This window comes from Zootoca vivipara, chromosome 2, assembly GCF_965207765.1.
Source record: "Zootoca vivipara chromosome 2, rZooViv2.hap1.1, whole genome shotgun sequence".
Lineage (NCBI taxonomy): Eukaryota > Metazoa > Chordata > Lepidosauria > Squamata > Lacertidae > Zootoca > Zootoca vivipara.
In genome coordinates, this window is record NC_142584.1 from 44397957 (window position 1) to 44406919 (window position 8963).

Here is an 8963-nt window from a genome sequence, read left to right on the forward strand (position 1 = left end):
TATCCTGGTTCCTGCTATCTTAAGTGAATCAGAATTTTCTTTACAAGGATAGATTTTGCAATTTAGTAAATTAAGTATGATTTTTTCATCAACTTTTAGAATATGTGGCATGCTGATTATACCCTGATAAGAACAGCTGTAATTGGATTTTATTTTATTCTATTATTGATAGGATCATTCCTGTCCATTAGTTTCAAAACAAACACATTCCTTTTCCAGACATTATGAACAGACCTAGATGAAGTTACTTGTGACCAAGGTCTGAAATAAAGACATAGGCAGATAGAATGAAAATAGGGCCACTTTCTTAAATGTTGAACCAAATCTCCAAGCAGTGGAGGCAAATTAGCAGGGCCAGCTCTAGGTAGACCCCCGGTGGCACGGTGCGCCAGGGCGGAAACCATGCTATGCCCTGCGAGGGCGGGGGCGCCTGAGCGATCTCCGCCCCTCAGTGCCAGGGCGCGCGACCTGCTGGAGACTGCCCTGCAAATTAGCCTCAGATGTGGTCTCCATCTTGCCCCTGGACCTTGCAGCCTTGAGCTGCAGGCCTCAGAAGCTGCCAATCTCCCCAGAGGAGCCCAAAGGACAGTGGAATGGAGATTCTGATTATTCATCAGGAATGTTCTGAGCTATACACTATGCACAGAAAAACAAGCATAGACAATGAAAAAGTGACTTATTGGAAATCAGTGGCACAATGGGAAAGTTGTATAAAGGACCTTATATCCAGGTGTGCATTTTCTTCAGCCACTTAGCTATCCCATGTCTGTCTCATATTCAACATGTCTACCCTGTGAACTACTTTTCTTCTTCAAAGCCTTTCTCTCTGCAGTTACTCTCAGGCATGTTGCATTGCCTTTATCTTTATCTTTGAATGTGGGGATCAAAGGACAAGAAGGAATCAATCTGGCACTAATGATGTTGCAAAACTTGATAATTTCTTTTCTTGCAATGGGAACAGTGACTATTTGTAATGCTAACACAAAACCAGAGGGGAAGAGACCAACAAGAAATCAGACCTAAAACACAAGGCCTCGGTTGTATGAAAATTAGAATGCAATTATGTTTTTACTTTATTTCAGGATTTATAAACCACTCTACATTCAAGGAATACCTGAGGGAGGGAGCTCCATCCCTACTGAGTAGGGATGGGAAACTTTTTCCTTGTGGGCAATCTTCAGGGAGTCACATGCTGGTTATAAATGGGAACAGAGGCAAAGGTAACCAGAGCAATGGATAGAACTCTGTGCACAGTGTGGTACATTCCAGACATGCACACATATGTGTGTGCACACACACACCTGTCTACTAGGAAAGCTAAATACATTATCACAGTTCAAAGAGATGCATCTGTCAGAAAAATGCTTTGCAGGAAGGACTGCATTTGGCCCCTGGACCCAAGTTTCTCCACCCATGAACCAGAAACTCAACCTGGGAACATCTGAATGCAAAGAATAAGCCATACCACTAAGCTATGAGCCCTATACGTGTATTGAAAAAAGATTAAGACTGTCTATGCTATAGTCCTCAGAATTTAAAAAAGAAAAAAGGAGGCTTGTGTGTGTGTTGTGTGTGTGGAGGCTGTGAAGGGAGCTGCGTCATTCCACTGAGCAGCAGCCAGGAAGGCTTTGGAGGAAGAAGAGCAGCAGCAGCAACCACAACAGCCATGCCGAAACATGAATTCTTTGTAGGCATGACCTGTGAAGGGTGCTCTAATGCCACCAGCCATGTTCTCTTCAAGCTGGGAGGTGTTGAGTTTGAAACTGACCTGCCCAACAAGAAGGTGAAAATAGACTCAGAGCACACTGTTGACACCTTACTGAACACCCTGAAGAAAACTGGGAAGGGTGCCTCCTACCTTGGAAACAAATAGACACACAAGAAGGCTTGGCCGGTGAGGCTACTGTGCTTCAGGAAAGCAACGTTTAACATGGTTTCTGTCAGAAGGTGGCTGTTTACGCTTCTGTCAATCTTCCTTTGACCACAGTTGCTCTGCCAGATGTTGGAGAAGAGGGGAAGGGTGGGAGGAAGAAGAAGGCCTTTGGTGGGGGAAGAACTATGAGAATTTTTGACAGCAGATGTCCCACGTCTTGTCCTACAGCAGTAGTGTTTCTTCTCTTTGGCCTTGTAATAAAACTTGGATCTATACTGTACAGTATTCAAGTAGAAAAGAAAAGAAAGAGAGAGGGGGAGAGAAACAAGCAGCACTATGGTTCATCCATTTCCCAAGAGCGTCTTTAAGTGTGACATTGCTTATTTTGGGGGGAGGGGGACAGAAAATTATTTTCCTTCACACCTTCTGATTTTACTGACCATGTATATTCAGAAGTAAATTTCACTAATGGGGCTTACTCCCAGTTTTGTGGTATAGAAATGCAATCTCAGCCATTGTCTTTGCTGCTTTTAAGTCTGGATCTCCCTCTCTGAACATTTACATTATGACTTATCTAAAATTTCATTTAAATTCCACAAGAAAACCCATATGTTTTAGGAAACATGTGCTTAATCTTCATCTGCAACTACCACCAACTTTAAGTAAATGTACCGGTAACTGCATTTCCTCATGTTCATCACTTACTATCCTGCTCTTAGGATGCAGGAATAGGGATTCCCCCCCCTTTTTTTTTTGAAACTCTGTAAGCAGCCAGTGTTGGTTTCATGTTGGTATAATAAGCTCATTTTTTCCTTACTCTACTTTCCTTATTCTGCACTCAGAATAAATAAAATATCAGTTCTCTGCATTTTGCCCACATCATTTATGATCTATTAACAAGATTCTAGTTCAATATAAAATGATTAATGCATCTATGATCATTTCAGAGAAAAGCTATATCCTACCTGGAAAATGTTACTTTAGCATTTTTTCCCCAACTTCATTTGCATTAAGTGGAAATCAGGACCGCTACTTTATGTTGAGACTGGTGGTTCAGCTGGAGGTTGAAAACTACATGTAGCTTGTTATTTTGGGTGAAAGGTAGTTATGCTTAGGATTTCTCCCCACATCAAAGAGAGCACTACTTTAATAGTGCAATGTTTACTTGGTATTTTCTGAACTATATTATGTATGGCTCTCCTCATCTCACATCCATGGAATTTTAAAGGGCACAGTGGATCATCTGTTAAATCATCTGCTGTACAACTGGATGTTCTATGCGGAAGGCATCTTTAAAAGATGTCAGCCCTACCTTTTTCTTAAAATCTCCAAGGAAGGAGGGTGGGGTTTTGGGTTGGGCTTTTTTTTTTTACCTCCTCTCTACTCTACTATCCATGCAGCTATGAATGTTTTTATTGTGAATATTTAGCCTAAATGTATCTCATTGTATATTGAGACCACAGCTCAATTAATTACTTCAGTCATTTTGCAGATCCAGTTTGCAGTGCAGGTGTGAAAAAGCCACTGTAACCAAATAGCTTCTTCCTTGCAACTATTGAAGAGAAAGGGACTGTGTTCTTTACATCTGGCTGCTTCTCTTTCTCTCTCTCTCTCTCCTCTCTCTCTCTGTCTGCCACTCTCACCCCCCCTTTTTAAAGAACCAATAAAAGAACACAAAAAGTCAGGGGAGTGGTGATGCCGGTCACTTTGGGTCAAATCTCACCAGTTTAATAGTTTGTCATTGAGTATCCAAACCACTGATGATGTGTGCCAACTGCTCCACTCCTAGAATAAACAAAGCTAGTTAAATATGTTCCAGGCCACAGGTACCATCTGACCATTTGGGAGGAAATGCTACATCCAGGAGAACATCTAAAATACGGTATCTCTCATTTCTCTTTAGAAGAGAAAATCCCATTTATACACAGTCCACACTTCTAGATTCCAAATACCCTCAACACCATCTGTTCAATCCTGTCTAGATTAAGCTTGCTAGCTGTCACCAGTTAAGCATTATCTCCACTGATCAAGAATTTATACTGCTTCTCATTTAGATGATATAAACTATGACATACTGATGTTATTTCACTTCAGTGGTCTGAAAACATCTCTCCATAAAGACAATTTCCAAGATGATAAGGAACAATACCCCATAACTCCTTCTGGATACCCACAGAGAGGGATAACAATAATCACTTTAAATCAGCATTGTTCACTTCCACTAGAAATTGTAGCAGATCCAACACTAAGGAATAATAAATAAGCAGAAACAAATCTAGTAATATGAGTGTAGTAATACGAGTGCCTATAAGGAGAAGGGTAATGGCTTAATGGTAGAAAGCATGCAAAATATATTAAATTCAATCCCTGGCAACTCTAGGTAGGGGTGAAAGAGACCACATTTCAAAACCTTAGAAAGCTGCTCCTAGTCCATACTGAGCTGGATGGACTGACAGTCTGCCTGTGTATAAGGTAGTTTCCTATGTTCCTATCAAAAGGGTGATATGTCCCTTGCACATTCTGAACAATATTTTTTGACACACCAGCCAAAGTGGTTTTGTTTAAGGGCAATTTGTTCATGACAGATAAACTAGCAAACCACTTGAGATAAAATCTGAGTGGAAGAGTTCTGATATTCACTATCAGTTTCAGATATGAAACAACATAATGAGAAAGGATCTCTTTCTGAACCTCTTCAGGGATTTGTATAAAGACCAGGTTAAGAAGTCATCATCCTGCAATATGCTGTGAGATTTTTACACATCCCATCCCTTAGGGTTTTTGCTTATTTGTGTGTGCATGGTTTTGTAAAAAGCATCTGCTGAATTGCAGGAGTGAGGGTGAACTGCAGTATTAAATGCTAAGCATACCGTATGTAATATCTTATTATCACCATTTTCTTCTAAGCTGGAATCCAGTGGCTGTTTTAGTAGTGAATTAAGAGCCAAATCCAAAATAAAACTACCTCCAGTAGGTGTGCACTGTAAAAGATGCTTTAATGCGTTTCTGGACTCTAGCTGAGACCAGCTTGATGCACCATTCTCTTGTACAGTCTCTTCCTATAGAGAATAGGAATATACTTTGCAAAGACATCAAAGAATGAGTAAAAATTGCTCTTGACTCTAAGACTAGGTAAGTAAGACTTGTGTCCTGCCACACATCTTCCTGCAGCCAATAATCTACAAGTCAGATTTTACTTCAGTCTAATAAGGTAGCTGAGAGATATGTGAGTGTTGTTTGTTTTCTTATTATTTGAGTGAAGGTGGATAAACAATTCATCATGTATATGCTGCTAATCCTACACCTTTTGCATACCTAGAGGTTCTGTATATAAAAGAGGCAAACTTCCATGCAGATCTAAGAGCTATGGGGTATTTCTGATCCCAACATGTATAGATGAGAGTTTGGGAACACAGAAAAGGCAACTAGTGAAAACTCTTGGGCTGCTCACAGCATGAATTTACTGAGAATGCCTCTGTAACAACCTCTGAGAGAGATGGACCAAAAAGAATAGGCTGAATACAAATGAACTCTCTCACAAGCCATTGCACCCTCCATTCCCTGTTTGATTTGAACACTGTAGAGAGTTCTGTAATGCTGAGGCTCTGGTTATACTTTGTTTCCCATAATAAATATTATAATACATATATTTTTGGTTAAGACACATCATTTGGTCAGTGGTTTTTCATGACTCACTGCTGTCATGAAATCAACGGTCCTGACATAATGCTGTTCACATGCTACTCAGTGTGTGCTGAAACACAGCCTGAAAGAGATCCCTGAAGGAAAATATAGGCTTGTGGATAGTTAGTTCCCCATTATATGAACCCATCTTTTGGAAGAATGCTTATGGTAGAACACTGGTCCAGTCTCAAAATAGTACGGTATCTGCAGAAAACTGTATAATCTATAACAGCAATGGCTGTTATAGATTGAAGTTCTACATATAGCTAATGTTGAAATTACTGATTCATTGTGTCTGCATGCCAACAATATATAAACCAGATATACATATGATAGGAGCTTGGCGTGACTGTGAAGTTTCTCAGAATGTGATCCTTAAACTCAGTGATGGTTTAGGCGGTTACCAAATTATGTGTGGCTTGTGAAAAGATGTTCAGAAGCTGATTTTAACAGCAAATGGGGACTGGATTGCCGCCAGAATATTGTAGGCAGCAAAGACCTTAAAATGAAATACAGAAATAGGCCCACCTATGCTTAAACTCAGTAGTTTATTTGATTAAAGCATCTGGACTTTATCCCAAAGTATTCTTAAAGTCTCCTCTGTATGTCCATTAAAGCTGGCCTGAAAGAATTCAGCACAATTTAATTGGTCACTCTGGTCACTTCAGAATATGTTATGGCACTACTGAAATATATGAGCAATTTTAAAAGCTAGGAGTGAGAAACTTTCTGCTTTTGCGAGTTTGGGAAGCATGTCAACACTTCCCCCCCATTATTTCAAACCATCATCAATCTAAATATTCTGTAAAATATATTATCAGGAAGTACTATAAACTGTGGTGCCTTATTTTGCTTGACTGAGTTTTTAACAGAGCTAAGGAGAATGTGGTTGTCCATTATTTGCTGACAAATTTAGTGGTTGCCTTCAAGACTCCATAATTTGCTTTGATTTCATTATGCCATCTGTCTGTCTATCCACCCACCTACCCACTCACATACTAGATTTAATCCAAATCCACTCCCATAAGCAAAAAAAAGGAAGCATATTTACTGAATTCCACATGCACCCCTTCCAGCCCTCAGAGTGCCACACTTCTGGATGGCTCGCAGTCAAGTTCCCTTCCCCTTCCACTAGCACAATCCCTCTTTCAGATCAAAGTCTTCCATAGACAGAAGAAGCCTTTCAGTTTATGAAAGATGAAGTTTAGGCCAACTGTAAGCCCTAAACCACACAGGCCTGTGTTACATTGCATGACTCTGAAGCCTTGCTTACAAGCAATAAGACATACAGAATATTTCATTTATTTTCAGGTTCCCCTGCAGTTATATTGCTAGACTATTTGATTTAACTACTGGGTGTTTTAGTCATCACATGAGTTCCTAATCTCAATCGAATTCTACAGAAATAAAATTATTTGATATGAGAACCTTTGATAATGCTAGTTTCATTTAACATTTCAAGTCTCATTTGTATCAGTTTAGTTCACTGAACTGCTAAAACACGGAGGATAGCACATCTCATCTATACAGAGAGAAATCCTATAGATGTATTCTGTAGCCTGGAGGTGTATTACATAAAATCATAATCATGTGTTTCTTAAGGAGGAGCCAAACATTCTAGTGTAATTTCTGTTCATATATTTGTTGGCACAGCTGTAGTAGTAAAACAAAAACACACACACACTGAGTTATTGGGAAATTAAGGAAATTGTTACGATTTCTATTGAATACAAAGGATTGTCATTGGGAAAGGATTTGAGCATCTAAGAGAGAAATTCACAAAGGCGCAGAGCTTTGCTTAGTGATTTCACTGCAAAAGCTGCTGTATATCATGTGAAAAGTGGCTCCTTTCTCTTTAGCAGTGGGAACTGCTGTGATGAAAACAAGGGAATCTCTGGGACCAGCTCTATACATGCCTTTTCTCTTGAGGATGCCTGTTTCTTCTTCCAGCTCTTAAGAAGAAGGCAGATACCCCATAATGACCCACACAAATGAATAGCATGTGAATGTTTTCCCCCTCATAGCTGAGTAGCAACTGATATTATACATGATCCACTGTCAATATTTTATCTTTTTAAAATCTATTGTGCATCGCTAAGATATGGGGACATTTCAGCTTTAAATTGAGAAAGTGTGACAGAATATAACTTGAGGGGGTTTGGTCAAAGTACTAATGGATATCGTAGTTTCTTTTGTAAGCATTCATCCAGTTTATGCCCACAGTGGGAATAAATGAATAAATATGCTTTCCTCCAGTCATGCTACACGAGCTACCACATTGTTTTGTAACCCTAAGTAAAATGGCAAAGCATATCCTCTTGCGTTTTTAAAAGCATAATTTGTGGCAGACTGAAAAATGCTCCCCTTTCAAAAGGCTTTCTAATATAGCAACATCTGTGATGGACGGCTGCATGCCTTTGTAAAAAGCACCACTTTATAATATGCTAAGCACTGCTTTTGACTATGTTTAGACTCCTGATTTCTTTTTCCTTTCCTTTTTAAAGTTATACTAAATGCTTTCGTCTTCACATGATCCTATCACTTATCTAAAGTCCCGTTGAACTCAAGTGTCTACTATGTAGACATGTATGGGATAATTTTTTTAAAAAAATGATCATAGGTGATAACCAGTCATGAACCTTTCTGCGTATAAATGCCTTGTTGCCTTAGTAGGGCTAGTGAACTAGTTTCTATGAATTGTGTGTGCTCAGATCTCAGAGACTTTTCAAACACAGAAAGGACCAACAGTATGCAACATCCGCCCCTGACATCCAGCATTGTGCAAGGGCTTCCACTTACACAGTAGGACTTTCTCTCTCTCCTCCCCCATGCACCTCCACACCACCTGCAATTAGATCAGGTGGGGGGGGCAGGTCAGGGGAACCCCTGAAACTGTGCATGAGGTAGAAGGGGGAAAACGTTCCATCTGGCAAGCTGAAATGCTTGCCCTGACAGGATTATCACCTTAGTGTTACATTGAATGTCCCCCTGTGAATCTCAGCCTTTTGTCTTAACCTAGTTAACAGGGCTGTGCATTCTGCTCCTGTTCCATAGATGTGTAGTTACTGAAGCTTTTGTTAATCTTGTGAGGTTTTGTATGGTGTTTTGTTTTACTATTGTTGAAAATTACATTTTCATCTGTTATAGTGCAATCCACCTTGAGTGAGTTTTACTCATAAAGGCAACCTATAAATATTATAAATGAAATAAATATAAAAGTGTCAGAGACTGGATTGACTACCAATGGCCCTCCTCTGGTCTTGACAGATGTCCTCCTATAGCTGCTTTGTACACAGAGATAAGAAAACAGGGCCCGGCTATTGGATCCAACAGAGCCTTCCACTTCCTCTTGAACAGAACTATTCCTTATTCAAGTGCATGATACCGAATGCAACCCTTTGATGGC

At 39.8% G+C, this 8963-nt stretch overlaps 1 pseudogene; it reads left to right on the top strand.

Moving 5' to 3' along the window:
• The first annotated feature begins 1666 nt into the window (after positions 1-1666).
• LOC118076411 (copper transport protein ATOX1 pseudogene) lies at positions 1667-1873 on the top strand (annotated as a pseudogene).
• The last annotated feature ends 7090 nt before the right edge of the window (positions 1874-8963 follow it).